Here is an 18,755-nt window from a genome sequence, read left to right as displayed (position 1 = left end):
GCTGTAGCTCACGAAAGCTTATGCTCTAATAAATTGGTTAGTCTCTAAGGTGCCACAAGTACTCCTTTTCTTTTTGCGAATACAGACTAACACGTCTGTTACTCTGAAATCTTCAGTGCTTGTTTCATTTAAATTAAGGTGGTTAAAAGCAGCATTTTTCTTCTGCATAGTAAAGTTTCAAAGCTGTATTAAGTCAGTGTTCAGTTGTAAACTTTTGAAAGAACAACCATAATGTTTTGTTCAGAGTTACAAACATTTCAGAGCTATGAATGACTTCCATTCCTGAGGTGTTTGTAACTCTGAGGTTCTACTGTACATACGCAACCTGCTCTACATCCACTTCCCTTTTCCCTGCTGAACCCAACAGGGGAGTGAAAAGCCGATACCAACCCTACCTCTGATTGTTGTACGATTACCTCTTCTCACATGAGTAAAACAAGAAGAAGTTGATATCTGTGTCTTGTTAACTTGTGGATGGGCTAGTTGCCAGCTCTACATTTAAATATTGTGAGGAAACATGCATGCGACACTTACCTGAGGTCCCTTCCCCTTCATTGGACTCGTCTGTGTTCAGCTGGTGACACCGGCTAGAATCATGAAAGGTATCTCTATACAGTCTGTGGAAGCAAGCCTCCAGCCTGGATCAATAGACTTGGGTTAGCAGGGCTCCTGTTAGTGCTCTAAAAATAGATATGTAGGCAACTCTTGAAAGTTGTGGCTCGGGCTCTGAAGCTCCCGCCACCCCATCCCTAGGCTTCACAGCCCACAGTCCAGCCTGAGCCACAACTTCAAAGTGTTGTCTGCACAGTGATTTTTAGAATGTTAGCTTGTGTCCCACTACCCACAAGACCATCAGCCTGGCTGCAAGGCTCGTGTCCGTGAGCTGTGTAAACATATGTGAAATGGTCCTGGCTCATGGCATGGCTGGAGCCCTCCCCCGATGTTGATTTCACACGGCACTGCTGCTGATCCCTATCTTATCCCTTTACCTGCATCCCCCATGCAGTCTGTGCGTAGCTGTCCATATTTCTATGGCTGGTCTGTGCTACATCTGCACAGTCTCTTCTCCCCACAGGCCCAGGGGATCCGATGCTTCCTGTCTACCCCAAGCGGGAATGCATCTAGTACGTGGAGTTCCATGGTGGGTTGGGCAGTTGCACACAAGGGAGAGCTGCTTATTGTGTCACTATAACTGGGCGCTTATGTCAGCCAAAGACAAATTTGAGCATAGACACCTACGCTAATAGGTTGACGCAAGGTGACTTATGTCAAGCTAACTTTGTCGTGTATGCTGTTTAGCAAATTTTTACCCCTCCTCATTAAACCTGTCTGTTCTCTTTAGTTTCCAAATGGAACTCTCTGCAGAGTGTTTTTGACACCTCCTATAAAGTATGCCATCTTATAAGAAATACATGGTATTAAAGCTTGCTAAATTTGAGATACCTTTCTGAAAAATGGTCAGTCTTCTTTCCCTCTTATGAGAGCAAATCTGTCGTTTCTTTTTTTAATGCTGTTCTGAACAAATAGCAAAAATTACAAGAACTGCCACATTTTTTTCCTACTGCTTTCCAACTGTACCATCTGATGGTGTGACTTGGGAAAGGATGCTAAGAGCAGTCATGTTTACATCTTTCTCACAGTGCATAATTTAACTTTCAGAAATATAAAATAAGACAGCAGAAATATTTTTACTTGGTCTTACAATGGCCAAAGTTGTTTCTTACTGTTTTTATTTGAAGGCACTAGACACAAACCTGGCTGCCTTAACCACTGCCTTTCAGAGCTACAGCTGAGAAAATCCGCTGCCAGGAAGAAGTGAATAGAACTAACAAGACTATTGAGCTGGCCAACAGATTAGTGAAAGGTCTGGAGGTGAGGTCCTACAGGGCAGGCTAATGAAGCAGCCTACAGAAAGCATTTCTTTGTTATACACTACTGATCTGGCAATAACAGAGGCACTTAGCAAAGAACCTGATGAGCTGAAAAAATTATGTCATTATCATTCATTTTTTTCATAATAGAAGCATGTTTTTGACCTTTACATTTTCTTATATTTTGCTTCACTGTGGTATATATTAACTGTAAGATTACCTAGTAACTAACATATCCAAGAACATTAAAAGAATGGATCTAGTGAATCTTAGGTATTGACCATGACGATGATTTAATAAGATGCAATCGCTTTATTTGCAACAATTAAACAGTGCTAATGATACTGCCCTTGCTTGGGGTACATACAGAATAATAGTTTGGGCTACTTAGTTAAGTAATATGATAATTTTCTAATTAGCTCTCTGAGATGTGCAGTCAGTGGGTATTATTTGAGAGAGAAAAAATAATGGCAAACCCATGAATTATCAAAAATCCATACTGTCTATTGATTCAGTTTGGCTCAGGGGAATCCATATTCACTGATGGATTTTTCATTCATCACCCATCTAGATTTTTACCTTATATATTTTTTTCAGATATTTTATTCCATGTTAAAATTCATTTGGGGAATCTCTTGCTATAGTTTACTGGCATTATGGGTGTTGTGCAATTTGAGCCAGTCGTTTGAAGCTGACTTAGATAACCAAATATGTGGACCTTCAAAAATAAAAGATCTATTTGTTATTACATAAATTTATATTGCTCAGTCTCTCTGGCAGAACTTAAAATAAAGCACAGCATTTCTAGAAGGATTGATTGCCTGAAGGAGAATGCAAAAGGCCCACTGTTCCTGTTTAAAGAAGCAAAATCAAATAATTTAAAATGTTAACATCCCAATTGAATTGAAAGTATAGTATATTTTAGTGAGAAACTAATGCCTCTAAAATTAAACCACATACATAATACAGAATAATAAAGGATCTAATACAGCAGACCTTTCAAAATTATTGCAATAAATGGTTATTCTGGAGCATCAGATATTATTTTCTTCCCCCTAATGTCTCATATTGTTTGGTTCCACCATGACCCCCTGCTGTGGTTGACAAGCACTGGAATAGCAACAGAGAGATGAAAAGGGGAGGCGTATAATGGAATATAATCTAAAGGAGGAGATGGAGAGAAAAGGAAAGAAAAAGTGAGTTGTTCACTAGATGAAGATGACAGTCAGGTGAATTTTAATGGCAAGTCCTTCACCAGGCACCTCTCAAAGCAACAGTTCACTGAAGAGACTGGATAGCTCAAGGGGTTGGTGGTGGGATACTGAGTCTATCACCTGTACATAATTGTATCAAATTCAATCAAGGTCAGTAATGACCCAAAGCTGTTACCTTTGGATGGTTGTTGCGTGGCCTGTATGAAGTGAATACTCTTAGACCATATCCCTAGAGAGCAAGAGGATTGATTTCTTTTCATCTTAATTTTTGCTGAGAACATATTATTTTATTAGCTTTATGCCAAAGCCCTTGCTGCAGTCATAGTTGCACATTGACCTGGCAAAGACTAGAAAGGTAATCTTTCCCAAAACTCCCTTTGAGCAAGTGCTACATAAGTGCTACATAAGTGGATCTTTCTATTACGTTAATATGTGTACTGGTTTTTTTTAGACTAAATGGAATTTCATCCTGAAAATCATTAGTATACTAACAAATAACCAGTGCTTGTGTTTTCTCTTCTAATTCCTGGTGGAAAGTACTGAATGCACAGTCTTGGAAGCTGAAGTTGTCTAGCCACAGGAAAAGGAACACGGGATCAATTGTGCACCAGTTGAAGTCAATAGCAAGTCTCTTATTGACTTTACTGAATGCAAGATCAAGTCCTGAAACAGCCAATGGCAGTGTAAGTTTCCCCTGCCACTCCACCAGAGTCCCTGAGCCCTGACACACAAGATCATCTCTAGGGCCGAAAAGTTAGTTCTGTCTCTGTATCCATTCCGTCTTTGGCCTCTGATTGGTGCCAATAATGCTGTGGTCATCTGCCTGCTAATCACAGAACTGAGGCCACCAACTCATTCCATATAAATCACCAAACAGCCATTTTCAACAACTTTTCCACCACTAATGCCCTGAGTTGATTTTTCACAAGTCATCTGGATATCAGAGATATTACCAATCCCCAAAGCCAACCAGACTCAAGATGAAGCTTTAAGCCCTTCCCTAGAAAGTCTTACATCTATGCTGCATAGCTATCCCTCTACTACTATGCTATTGACTGGATCGTGCCCCCCCCCCCGCCAAAAGCAACCTGCTTTTGAGATCAACATAATGTTGAACACAGGATATTTTGTGCAACAGAATTGTTTGAGGCTTGCTATGTGCAAACTCCAAACTATTTGTCTTGTTTCTAACACGTGTGAGTAACCCCACATGCTCCCAGAACAATGAGGACTTCCTTTCAGCAATTTGTTTGTAAACAATTAATTAACAAGGCTCTTTCATCCTTGTATTCTAGTCCAAAGATGTCAGATGGGTTCAGTCAGTCCCTCAGGATCGTGAACAAGAGCAAATTCTGTGTGGAGATATGCTCCTACCTGCAGCTTTTATTTCTTATGCTGGTTCATTTGCAAAGAGATATTGGCTAGTTCAAAACCTGTGGATGCCTTACTTGGCAAACTAGAGGCTAAGTCAAGACTTGCACACGCCTTCGTAATTGAAGTGCTCATACTGTTTATTTTTTTAAAAGTACAATTAATCAAAAAAATCCAACATCTGCTGTATTTCCTTTTTTAGCTGTTGACTCACCATGTAGCTTAACTCTACTTTCTGCAAATATCTCATTGTATAGGAAGGTACATTTGGAAATAATAAATCAACGAAGTGCACTCCTGAACAAGAGCAAATGAGGTCGCTGGCTAGTGCTTGCTGTTGTCTGAAACATATTCACTAGCTGATATGGGCTAGACATGCAGACTAACCCACAGACCTTGGGGAAATGATTTGCAACCCAGGGCAATTGTCAGGTCCGGCCAGTATTCTGCTGAGTGCTGTGGAGAGAAGCTTCCCTGCTGCTTGCATGAGGGGACAGGCTGTTAATACTCTATTCTCGTCCCTCCACTGTGCACCAGTGCAGCACAGAGCAAGATTTAGTGTTCAGTTATAACACTGGCTTCATGGTGAATGCTATAGTTAAGGTTGCATTGAGACGTCCATCTGAACCTGCTGTTGTCTCATGCGCATAACTTTCCTTCAGATGAAAATTTCCTTTACATCTGAAATTTTTCATGCTTGGTTTCAGTTGAAATGTGATTTTTTTTTTTTTGCAAGCCTGAATAAAAACCATTCATTGGTATTGAATTATGCAAGGATGGGGAAAAAAGGTGTTTTTTCTATTGTAAAAAAGTCTTTTTTGCACATTTATGACTCACAAAAAGCTAAATGTTACAAGCTGAAACTTTCCAGGTGGCTAGTTTTGACTGAGGGCCAGTCTCCAAGCTAATTACAAAGAATGAGAAAGAAAGAGTGAAATAAAAAGTTACATATAGTGTTTTATATGATTAACTAATTTGTTTGAGATGTTTCTATTATGAATCCCTTAGCGTAAGTTTAAAGTAATAAGCTTATTTAAGATATTATAAAATATTATAATTACATAATACCAGTGTTTTGTGCTGCAATTTCACTGTGGAGTTCCATACAGTAGCTTTTGTCTGTGAAAATGTGGAAGCTCACAGTGAAAGCAGTATAGTAATTAGGGTTTTGTGAATCATGTGCTTTGACCAGAGAGAGTGCTAGGCACAACTCAGGAGAGTGCAAAGTTGGCCTTAGACTGCTGTCTGGGGCTGTCTGGATGCCAGGCTGGCCTCAGTAAATTAGAGCAGTCTGGGGGCTACTCTAAATTATTATTCAGGCTCCCAAGAACATCAAGGGACCATCCTAGCAATGAAGGACTTTCAGTGTATAAAGAACCATTCCTCCATTTCCCCAGATATACTCTTTGCAACAATGGGTGGAATAGTGGGTGCCAAAGGAACAGTAAAGTAGCTCTGTGCTACCCACGGATTCCCTCACACTGGAGGAATCCTCTGGGGCAAGGGTAATCAATAGGCAGACTGTGGACCAAATCTGGACCACCAGACGCTTTTGGACAGACCACAAAATCTTTTTATTCTCTTATTCTTATTCTTAATTTTATTTTTGTATTATTTTCTTTGGAGTCTGGACCTTGACCAAGAAATTTAGACCTTGACAAAAAATAATTGATTACGTCTCCTCTATGGGCTGGTTAAGCCAGTGTTAGATCAACTTTGTGCTAATACAGGGCAAAATTTGGGCCTGAATCTCCCTTTTTTAAAAAAAAAACATGGGAATAAAATATACACATTTATATTAATGTAATAATGTTCAGGCCATAATTTTAAACCCTCTACAGTCAGGATGTACAAAAAGCAGAGGTCTTCATCATAACGTGCCCATGTGGCATGTGGAGAGCTAAATTCTGCTCTGTTATACCACCTTAAGCCTGCAGTAACGTATTTGAAGACACAGGATTTCTTATAGCTGTGAGACAGCGGAGCTGAGAGTGGAAATTGGCCCACCAGGTACTGATTATACAGCTAAAGGTTTAATATAAGTGACTACTCTTCTGCCCTTGTATGTATAACTCTAAAATACTTCAATGAATGTTACACAGACAGTCAAATTGTTTTCCATATGTGCAGCACTGGAGAGTTGAGATCACTATGAAAATCTTAATTTGTGTATTCCCTGTCTTTTGACTGTTTAAAATTATAACCCAAGTTCTTACATTCATGTGTTGATTCGTACAAAGTTAAGAAGCATGCTGCATTTTTTTCCTGTTGATGCAGTTTTTTCTTTACATGCATTACAAATATGTGTGAAAAGATATTGTCACACACAAGCCATTGAAACTAGCAATTTAAAAGTTAACCTTTATTACTTTAGGTCCCCATTCCAATGACAGAAGGTCTTGCTCCAATCTCCATGCTGACGGATGATGCAACAATTGCTAAATGGAACAATGAAGGCTTGCCCAGCGATACACGTCCACACAAAATGCCACTATTCTTACAAACGATGAACATTGGCCTCTATTGATTGACCCCCTGCTCCAGGGGGATCAAATGGATAAAAAGCAGATATGGCTCAGATTTGAAAGTCGTCCATTTGAGTCAGGCAGGATAAAAGCTAGTTGGCAGCTACCAGAAATTAGTAGGAATAGAAACATTTATTTGTTGAGCTTCTAAAGTGGTGCGGGGGCTAATTTTATCCTGAACTGTTTTCTTTATATCCCAGGAAGCATTAAAAACTCTACTAAACTGTTTTCTTACTGTAAGCATATCAAAGTATCCAGTGAAATAACGAACTGAGCTGTCTATTAGCATCTTCAGCATTGTGTCCATGTCTCCCCCGACCCCTGTGGATTTTTACAGGTATGTTGATATTATACAGCAGGTAGTTGTTGCTGGAGATCCTGTTTTGATAGAGAACTGACGTAACCATTGATCCTGTACTTAACCAACTACTTGGAGGGCATATGCTAAAGAAAGGAAGGTAAATCAGTTTGCTATCATGTCATCAGCCATCTCTCCACTTATGGTTATCTATATTTAATGTATCTTTTCATCAAAGTTCTCTAGCACATGTGTGATTGGGTATGCTACCATCTGGGTACTGCAAGGCCCCTGAACTGTTGGGCCCAGCTGCATCTTCCAGCTGCTTAACCCTTCCGTGTGTGGCTTTACACCCAGGCACACCTGACAGGGGAAAACTAAAGTTTGGGCCAGGGTTCTATCTGCACAGTCCTGGCTGTACTACCCAGGGACCTTGTGAGACCCAGATGAGTAGTGTTCCCCACCACACCATGGAATCTTCCTCAATTCCCTACTGTAGCACCGGAGGGGTTATACCAACCTGTGTGCTGCCGCATGGGTCAAAAATAGGCTACATTTAGTAATGCTCCTCTCCCCAAGAGGAGGAGTGGCTGGAAGGGATCCATATCCTCCACTTTATTAACCTGATTTCTTTATTTCACTATTTTGACATAGGGAGCTATCTCCCCTTCCATTCAAGTCATGTACCCACCTGTCTGAGATAGAGACATGCTAATATGAGTGGGTTTCTCAGCTATTCACTCCCCTTTTAGTCTAGTGGCATTTCCCCCTCCTCCCCATTATAATCCTGAACCCTTTCCCTCCCTCTGGTTTAGCTGCACCTACATCCCTTTGTGCAACTACCAGGGATTCTCCCTTCCATCCCATGGCCCTGCCGGAGAATGAGAATATCCCATCTCTCATGGTCATTCCCTCTATTGCCCAAGATTGTTTCTGACTATAGGGATCATGCACGCTAGCTTGTTACGTTACCCGGCTTGTCTAATCTCTTTAAATCATGCAACCCTGGGAAAGTTGCCATAATGCAGCTCTTACCTACAATTTAGGCAAGAGAGAACTATTAATGGAATAGCATAAAATTCTTTCAGTTCCTTTTCTCTACTCTTTAATCATACTGGGAGAAAGTAGTTAGTGAGCCACAGTAATGAATTCCTGACTCTTGAAATTTAGTTCTAATTACAGCAGCTGTGAGAGCCCTAATCAAACAGGTCAAATTGAGGAACAAAGTGGAGTCATCACAATCCCCACATTCCTGTCCTGATCCTTTCACCTTTTTTCTCTTGTTATCTTAATTTCCCCACCTAACTTTAAATCTTACTTCTCAGATTGTCTACCTGTTGAGAGCAGCCTTCCTAAAGGCTAGTCTACACTGGGAATGCTAAAGCGCTGCCATGTCAGGGCTTTAACGTGGCTTGGGTGGTCGCGGCAGAGCTCTCCCGCTCTTTAAAAAAACCACCTCCACGAGGGGTGCAGCTCCCAACGCTGGGGCACTGTCTACACTGGCGCTTTACAGCACTGAAACTGGCTGCACTCAGGAGGGTGTTTTTTCATGACACTCCCACAGGGCAACTACATGCAGAATCCTCCTTATGCTGACTACTGATACTGGTGTGCAGCAGCTCAGAGTGGAAAGGCAGCTTTAATTTCTCACTCCCTCGGGAGGCATTTGATTCAAGAAGGGATTTCCTGGTATTTTGAGACTCACAAAGTTACTGCTACTAATTATATTTTGGTTGCAATTCTGAATGTGAATGACTTTTGAAATGCACACTTTCTGTTCCAATACACGCTACAAGTCTCTTTCGGTCTTGTTGAATAACTGAGCCAGGCATCCCATTCACTTTTCAGTCAAGCTACTTTCCCTCTCACTCACATTTTATTTCTTCAGAAGTACAATTATTTCCTGCTGTCATGTTCCTTTCCTTCACCTCCACTCTCCCCACCTGCATACAGTTATATCAGAGTAGGGGATAAGGAATGTAAGTTTCACCCTAAATTCTGGCTGATCCACCACACACAGTTTGCAAATCCCCATTACAAACGAGAAAGCCAGGCCCAGAACACTTTAATCAATTTCACTGTTACTCAAGCTGATTTAGAAGATCAGTTGTTGGCACACGTTGTCAATTTGGGAACACCAGACTTAGAACCCTTCAAGGTGTGTATGTGCATTACTGTAACATTTCTCATGTTAGTTATTGCTCTTTAGAATGACATCTCCACTTGCTGGAGGGACCAGCACAACAAACTTTTTCACTTTCATCAATAGATTTGTACTTGTCATACTAATATATATAGCCCAGCAGGCATGCTGGTGAACTTTTGTGCTCAGTGGGCCCGATTATAATTGTCCTTCCCTCCTCCCCAACCCCACCCACATAACCTAGTCAGTTATCTCACTTTTTTTTTTAATTAATAAAGAAAGAATGCATGGTTTCAAAACAATAGAGACTTTATTTCCTTTGCCAGCTGTGATCAAAGCAGGGAGGGTGGTTGGCTTACAGGGAATTAAAATCAACAAAGGGGGTGGGTTTGCATCAAGGAGAAACACACACAACTGTCACACCATAGCCTGGCCAGTCATAAAACTGGTTTTCAAAGCCTCTCTGATGCGCAGTGCGCCTAGCTGTGTTCTTCTAATCGCCCTGGTGTCTGGCTGCTCAAAATCGGCCACCAGGCGGTTTGCCTCAACTCCCAACCTGCCATAAATGTCTCCCCCTTACTCTCACAGATATTATGGAGCACACAGCAAGCAGCAATAACAATGGGAATATTGGTTGCGCTGAGGTCTAACCTAGTCAACAAACAGCGCCAGCGAGCTTTTAAACATCCAAAGGCACATTCTACCACCATTCTGCACTTGCTCAACCTATAGTTGAACTGCCCCTTACTACTGTCCAGGCTGCCTGTGTAAGGCTTCATGAGCCATGGGAGCAAGGGGTAGGCTGGGTCCCCAAGGATAACTATTGGCATTTCAACATCCGCAATGGTAATTTTCTGGTCTGGGAAGTAAGTCCCTTCTTGCAGCTGCTTTAACAGCCTGGAGTTCCTAAAGATGCGAGCATCATGCACCTTTCCCGGCCATCCCATGTTGATGTTGGTGAAATGTCCCTTGTGATCCACCAGTGCTTGTAGCACCATTGAGAAGTACCCCTTGCAGTTTAGGTACTGATTGGCAAGTTGGTCCAGTGCCAAGATAGGGATATGCCTTCCGTCTATCACCCCACCACAGTTAGGGAACCCCATTGCAGCAAAGCCATCCACTATGACCTGCACATTTCCCAGAGTCACTACCCTTGCTAGCAGAAGGTCACTGATTGCATTGGCTACTTGAATCACAGAAGCCCCCACAGTAGATTTGTCCACTCCAAATTGATTCCCAACTGACTGGTAGCAGTCAGGCATTGCAAGCTTCCACAGGGCTATTGCCACTCACTTCTCAACTGTCAAGGCAGCTCTCATCTTGGTATTCCTGCACTTCAGGGCAGGGGAAAGCAAGTCACAAAGTTCCATGAAAGTGGCCTTACGCATGCAAAAGTTTTGCAACCACTGGGAATCATCCTATACCTGCAACACTATGCCATCCTACAAGTCTGTGCTTGTTGTCCGGGCCCAGAATCAGCGTTCCACTGTATCAACTTATCCCACTTCAGCCATGATGTCCCAAATGCCACATCCCATGCTTTCAGGAACATCTGTGTCCTCCTCACAATCATCCTTGTGCTTATGGCTCCTACCCAGGTTCTGCGCATACTGCAGGATAATGCGTGAGGTGTTTACAATGCTCACAACGGTGAGCTGAGCTGGCTCCATGCTTGCCGTGCTATGGCGTCTGCATGGGTAACCCAGGAAAAAAGGCGTGAAACAATTGTCTGCCATTGCTTTCACGGAGGGAGGGAGGGGAGACAGACGACATGTACCCAAAACCAATGTTTTTGCCCCATCAGGCATTGGGAGCTTAACCCAGAATTCCAATGGGCAGTGGAGCCTGTGGGGACTGTCGATGCTAGCCATGTATTGAGGACGCACTCTGCCGACTTAATGCGCTTAGTGGGGACATACACAATCGACTTTATAAAATCTCTTTCTAAAGGTTGACGTCTATAAAATCAACCTAATTTCATATTGTAGACATACCCTAAGTTCCACTGACTTTAAATAAGCCTTAGGTCCTAAATGTCCAAGTCACTTTTGAAAATGGGACTTGAGCTGCTAAGTGACTTGGACACTTTTGAAAATGTTGCCCTAAAGCTTCCCGCCCAATGGTGTGGACACACACGAAGTCTGAATGCTGCCAATTGAGCACCGTAGTGGCAACACTCTAGTTATGTTTGAGATGGATATGTCATGTATAAGCTTATCTTGGAATGCTCCTTTTGAACTGAAATATTTTATGCTTGGTCTCATTAAAAAGGATTTTTTGGAGGTGGAACAAATACACATTTTATACTCATAAAAATTGTGGCATCCATTTTTTACTCTAGAATAACTGACGATAACTGTGTTAGTACTTTGGCATTGGCATGCACAGAATCCTCACTGAGGAAGCCACACTTTGATAATTGAGAAATAATGGAGAAAGGAATAAAGCAATGTAACAAGTAATGAACGCATCGAATGGCTCTTGTGAACTGGGTCATGAAAAATGCCAAGGCAGAACCTATGAGCACAGCCTGCACAACTCCTTCCCCAGCAACTTCTCCGCAACAAGTGTGGGATTCTGCTGGCTGGGAGTTGGAGATATCAGACCACGGAAGGGGCCTGGGGAACTTCCTGTAGATAGCATAATCCTTTCAGAACCCCACAGATTTGTCACAGATAAGTGCTGAGAAGTTAGTGTTCCCAATCTACAGTTTGTACTCACTGCAAAGTTGCAACTGGAGACCAAGGACCAATGCCAGCTAGGTCACCAAGCTGCTTCTGCAGCTGTTGGTGGGGCAGGCATGCCACATGAATTCCCTCAGACTGACATTTAGGGCCATGATTCTTTGCAAATCATAAAGGGTCTGTACTCGTAAGCCACATGCCAGGCTAGGTCTGCTTAGCTACGACCCCTTTAAACCAAGGAGATAATGCCTCAGGTTTTCCCTGGCTTTGAAGCTATTAATGTTGTGTGTGAGTTCTTCTCTCTTGTGCATGTTTTGGCCTGAAAGAGGATGACATGACTAGTGTGTGGTGCACACAGAAATAATTGCAAGATATGGTCAGACATAAATCTGGATGTTCAACTCACATTTATTAGGATGGAATCTATAGCCAGTAATTAGCTAATTTTTCTGATTTAAATCTGTTTAATAATAATCAGAAAAAAGGTCACAATTTATACATTTTCTTTCTTTTGATGTTAATCCAAAACTTAATTACTAAAATCTAGGTTTATAAGGAAAGTTTAGGAGATCAGTGTATTTGAAGCAAAGAGATGCAATATTTCCTGTGTTAACATTGTTTGATATATAGATTTGCAAACTAGCCATCTTCATTTCAGTCTCAACTCACAAAGCAGCAAAATTATTTTAAAATTGAGTTGAAAATGCTTGAGGATGAATTGCTGGCACGCCTTTTGGCTGCCAAGAGTAATTTCTTTGGGATACACTTCTGGTTGAAAAGCTGGAAACAACACTACACACAGCAGCAGAAGTAGAACTAAAGGTAAAATATGAAAAGAATTAGATCAGCAACAATAATGATCATTTTGATAAGATGAAAATGGCTCTTTTTGATCAAAACCAGATGTTTTTCTTTCATAATTATACTTATTGCATCACCGCTTTTTTCAGCATATTAATCTGTGAGGATCTCAGTGTGTTTCAGAGATTCTTTTTACTAGCTCTTTTCCGTGGGTAACAGCCTCAGTTACTTGCATAGGTGAAACTGCATGTATATGTAGCATAGTAGAATCTCTCTATAATTTGTACCCTGATCATTCTAAAATGTTTTAATCACAATGAAATCCTTTTATAAATTCAAAATAAAAGCTGTAAGAAGAAGAGAATTAGATCGATGTTTTACATTTCACATGTGACTGTTAACTGAAAATTAGCTTTTCTTTGGCACCTCTCTTTTCATCGTTTCTTATGAACCAAATGCTTACTGATATTTTCCTACGTTGTTTGGTTTAGAATTATGTTGAGATTGCACTGTATTGAGTTATTGGTTGGTTGACATTGCTCAATCATAAAACTAAAGGGCCAGATTTTTAAAGGGATTTAGGCACCGATACAGATAGGCAGGTAGTGGGTTTTTCAAAAAGCACCTAGGCACCTAACTCCCAAGGACCTGAGGAGATTAGATAAAACAACAGGAGGGAACAGTGCAAGAATTACTCCAGTGAAATGCAGGCAGGCAGATTCAATCCTTGAGCTGTTTTCTCTGGCTCTAAGTAGTCAGAACTGACTGTAAAAACATATGTCCAGTATGGAAAACCCTTTCAGTGGATGCATAATGAACCTCATGCAAATTGAGGAACTCAAGAAGGTAACAGGAAAGTGATGAATGCCATACACATTTTGGAGCTCTATATTAATTTCTGCTATGCTGATGCACATCACTGGATCTCTTGTGCAAACAGTGCTAAGTATGCAAACCAAGAAGCTAATGTTAGAAATCATTGCATTTTAAAGTCATGGTTCATATGCAGTTTAGAGAGAAATATTACATTCATAAGTATGAAATGTCATGTGATATCAGTAATAAATACGTAGCACTTACGTCTCTTTTTCATCTGCAAAGTGCTTTACAAACTAATTAATTCATCCTCAGTTCATCCTTGTTAGGTAGTAAAATACGTAGTTCACCCCTGTTTCACAGATAGGGAAACTGAGGTGGTGATTAAGTGACTTGACCAAAAAATCTGAGGATATCAGCATTCAAGCCAGATCAGAATACAGAGACGCTATTATCCCATCCCTTCGCCAACTCAGAATAGATAACATCAACAACCAACTGCAGAAATGTCTTGGAACGTTAATCATGTGACAGTGTCTTTTTAAAAGGGAGACGCTTACTTCTGAAGGTCTTCCTTAGGTGGAGAGGGTTCAGTAAGTGCTGTGAGACTAGACAGAGCTGAAAGCTGTGACCCCAGCTAGGCTACTTTTCCATCAGGCTTGTCTGAGCCCTGAAGTCAGAGGGAAGAATGAGAGAATGTGGCTGGAGCTGATTACCCTGTGTGGATGCATCCTGCCTGGACTCTCCTTAGGGGGCTGTGAGTAAGATGTTCCCGAGGAACCCAGTAAATTGCAAATCTGCACATTAGCTGCAGGTTTGTATTTGTCTTACTGTGAGGTCATCTTTACCCGTCTCCTAGATAACTTTAAACTAACATACATCAGTGCCAAAGTTTCCCCTGTAAAAATCCTCAGGAAGCAGCCTATATTGATGAAACAGCGGTAGATAGCAAACATTCAATTAAAAGCCTCTTTCAAAAGAAGCCATCAAATAAACTAAAGCATCAGAACTCTTTATAAACAGGTTGTTGGGACAGACTGGAGTTTAAAAGAACCTTTTAGAACACTTGTTTTTAAAAATGGTTGAGTGTGAATCCTTAGGAAGAGAGTTTAGCTGAGACTTGTAAAGGAACCAGGGAAGGGGTTGCCTCTAACTCTGCAAAAATTCACATTGGGGGGCCTGATTGTCCATTTCTATGGACCTTGTGCTGTCATTTACAGCAGTGCAAAGTTGGAATGGTAACATTTCTACCACTTACTTTTCACTGGTGTAAATGACTACGCAAGGTGCAGAGGAATAGAAACGCAGGTCCTTGTTGCCTAGTTTCTACAGACTAGCAGTGCCTCTTACAAAATGTGATCAGCTCTGCCTGGAATGAGTTTAACTGTTTCACATAGGCACTGACATCTTCCGCCTGTCATTCTTTTGGTAGCTTCATGCCTTTTCTCAAGAGATACAATTACATAGTGGCTATTAATGCAAAAAGGGCCAAATCCTGAAATCCTTAGTCATTTTTTACCATGACATCACTCAGACTACTAAGGACTGAGTAAAAAATGATGACGGACTTGAGGATTTGTCCCATTTTGACCAGTTTGACAGTATTCTTCAGTTAAAATTATGTTAAGAGAGCAAGGGGAGGTGGTGGACAAAGCTATTATAAAATAGATTTATGTTGCTTTCATAACAAAACTGTTCTCTGTATAAAGCTAATGTGTGTGAGTCTGCGTGAATGTCATGTTCCTGCAGATGTTCTAGCATGATACAAGCAGCTGCATTTGCTATGGACATATATAGTAGCTGGATACTTTCTGTGTCGTCTCTCTATTCTCAGTTCACAATACCCATTGAGGGAAAGTGATCACTGATTTATTTTCTTTCTTTCTTTTAAAATGTTTGAGCAGTGAGAAACAAATGGGTTGAAATTAAATATTTGCGACTCAATCCTGCAATGTCCGCACTCAAAACTCCATTGCCTTATTGGGAGTGCTGCATGTAAAACAATTTTCGGCTGAGTCCCTTTGAATTTCTAATGCCCTAAAATGATTTGAAAAGTAACTGAAACAGGGAAAAGAAGTTCAGGGTGTTCTTAATCTTGTGGCCTCCTCAAGGACCTGATCCTTCAAAGAGTGAGCACCTCCTGCTGGGTCTGAGTGCTCTCAGCTCTCATTGACTGTCATGGGAGTTGAGAGTATGTCACATCTCAAACCTTGCAGAATCTAAGGCTCTCAGAACCTTCCAGAAACAGACCCAAAGTTGTTGCTACTTCCATCATTTGGAAACCCTCTGGCTTCTCCCAAGGCCTCTGTCGTAATGCTGCTCACTGAATCCAGTCAGGCCAGGTCCAGCTCTTCACACACAGTTTCTGTATCTCTCACATATTTCAGGTTTTGGAAGCAAAAGTCAACAAAGTGAAGATCAATGAGGCTCGTGAGCATTATCAGCCAGTAGTGGCAAGAGCTTCCCAGCTCTATTTCCGCAAGGATAAGCTGATTAAAATCAATCCAATATATCAGTTCTTGCTCAAGGTTACGATTTAGAAAGAGATCAATATGTTCGTGTGCTGCTGTTTTAATCTAGTGTTACCATTGGCTTAGACCCTTGTCTCCCTTCTGTCATGGGCTTTTTATGTTGTATTTCACAAAGCAGGGCAGCAGGCAGAATCCTCTGACAATGGGTGTGAGAGGCTGTGATGAAGTGGGACTGTTCTTAATGTTTTCTCTGAATATTGTGGGGGTGCCTCAGTTTCCCCTATGTACTTCTTAAGTATCTAGGTGGTGGGATAAGGGTGTATGAAATTGCAGATCCCTAGAGGGCAGGTGTGTGCAGGGGTCTGGTCACAGAGAATGGCCAACACCCTGTTTCCTGGAAACTGATGGCCAGGCCCTTCCCTCCTGCAAGATGAGAGCTAAAGGGTTGGAGAACAAAGGAATCAGGTGACCTCCTGGCCTGGGAAAGGGACAAAGCCCAGAGGAGGAGGGACTGGAGAGAGTTTCGGTTTCAGGCTGGGTGGTCGAATGCAGGGAAGCCCAAGGCTGGGGTCTAAGCTCCCTGCCCCCCCAGAAGGACTTGACTGAGGGGTCCTGGTTGTACCCATAAGCTCTGTTTTAGACTGTGTTGCTATTGTCCAATAAACCTTCCGTTTTACTGGCTGGCTGAGAGTCATGGTGAATCTCAGGAAGAGGGGTGCAGGGCCCGGACTCCCGCACACTTCCTGACAGAGGGTAAACAATCTGATCGAGTGTGTGACATACTCCACTTTCATTTACATCCGTCCTCGGGGTCTGTTTGAAAGAGACAAGCTTACCTTCACAGCCCAGTTAGCTTTCCAGGTGCGGTATGTCTGTGACAGAGACACCTTTGTATGTTGTTGGGTGGGTGTATGCTCATGCACGTGCCCGCTTAGTCCATGATCACTTTCTCCCACAACACTTTGCTCCATATGTCATTAGGTATGCAGAACTAATCTTACAATGTGCAAGGCCCCCATCTGCTGAGTGTGAGGAGAGATTCTGCTGTAGTGATATCTCCTCCTCCTCTCTTCCCACTGTGGGAGGGAGAGATTGAACTGGTTTGTACATTTACTAGGACTCCATACTGGTGCTTGAGCTGCTTATGCTGAAGGACAGCTCTACTGGGCCTCTGGAGAGTTGGACTTTGGTCCATCAGTGTCACCCTGAGTCTGAGATGCTCCCTGGGGCTGAGTGTGCCACAGTACTCCCAGTACTTTCACAGTACTCCCAGCCACTCAAAGTTGCTTTCTTAAGAACACAAAAACAATATCATCCCTGGAAAGTTATCCCAGTGAAGAGAGTTGATTTTCCCACTAGCCATCCTGGGAGCAAAATGTGGGAGCTGGATTCATTTTTTAAATTATACTGGGTCACCCAAGGATGGCATGGTTTTCACACACACAGAACCCAGTGGGGGAGGAGAAAGTAATTAAGGAAGTGTTATTTACTCCTTCTCATAACACAAGAACTAGAGGTCACCAAATGAAATTAATAGGCAGCAGGTTTAAAACAAACAAAAGGAAGCATTTCTTCATACAAAGCACAGCCAACCTGTGGAACTCCTTGCCAGAGGATGTTCTGAAGGCCAAGACTATAACAGGGTTAAAAAAAGAATTAGATAAATTAATGGAGGATAGGTTCATCAATGGCTATTAGCCAGGATAGGCAGGGATGGTGTCCCTAGCCTGTGTTTGCAAGAATCTGGGAATGGGTGACAAGGGGTGGATCACTTGATGATTACCTGTTCTGTTCATCCCCTCTGAAGCACCTGGCATGGGCCTTTGTTGAAGACAGGATACTGCGCTAGATTGACCTTTGGTCTGACCCAGTATGGCTGTTCTTATGAGGCGAGGGAAGAGTATTGTGTAATGTTCTCTGATCTGGTATAAAATGCCTTTTTTTTTCCTTGCACAGCTGGAAATTTCTCTATTATGTCTTTGCTTCTCAACCCAGACATTGCTCTTCTGGGTTCACGGAAGGGGTTGTATGATGGGCACAGGCCTTAGTACCCCTCCCCACAAGCTACACGTTCCTTTTGGAAAAAAAACACAAATGGGGACAGAGGAGAAGGGCCAAGGGCCTATTGGGATATGAGCTGCCATGTCCTGGAGGAAGGTGGTAAATTTAGGAGTGGAGCTTGTTGAACATGTGTTGTGGGGAAGGAGGAGGTTGAATCAGTGCTTAATTTGTGCCAGAGCTTGGCAGGGCTGAGCCCCGGTATCTCTGGGCTTGCTGTATGTATTTTAATGTTAAAAATATTGCTTGAACCCCAGCACCTAATTGCTTGAGCTCCGCACCTCCTTCATTCAAATTGAGCACTGGGTTCCCCATGTGGAGAAGGGGAAAGAGGTCATGAAAGCTGATATTCAGACACTGCTAGTATTTACCAAATCCGAATATCAGTCCTTTAGCTGTGTCTTACCCCAGCTCCTTCTGGGTCACCTACAGGTCACCATTAAGTCTATCACACTGGGAGATGTATTATGGGGTTGATCCAGCAAGATGCTGAGCACCCTCTG

General features: G+C 42.1%; 1 pseudogene; it reads left to right on the top strand.

Annotated features, from left to right (window-relative positions):
- Window positions 1–18,755, top strand: part of LOC140895942 (dynein axonemal heavy chain 11-like) — a 175,709-nt pseudogene that overhangs the window by 136,802 nt on the left and 20,152 nt on the right.

Source organism: Lepidochelys kempii, chromosome 11, assembly GCF_965140285.1.
Source record: "Lepidochelys kempii isolate rLepKem1 chromosome 11, rLepKem1.hap1, whole genome shotgun sequence".
Lineage (NCBI taxonomy): Eukaryota > Metazoa > Chordata > Testudines > Cheloniidae > Lepidochelys > Lepidochelys kempii.
Note: the sequence above shows the minus strand (reverse complement) of the source record. Positions and strands in the feature narration are given on the sequence as shown.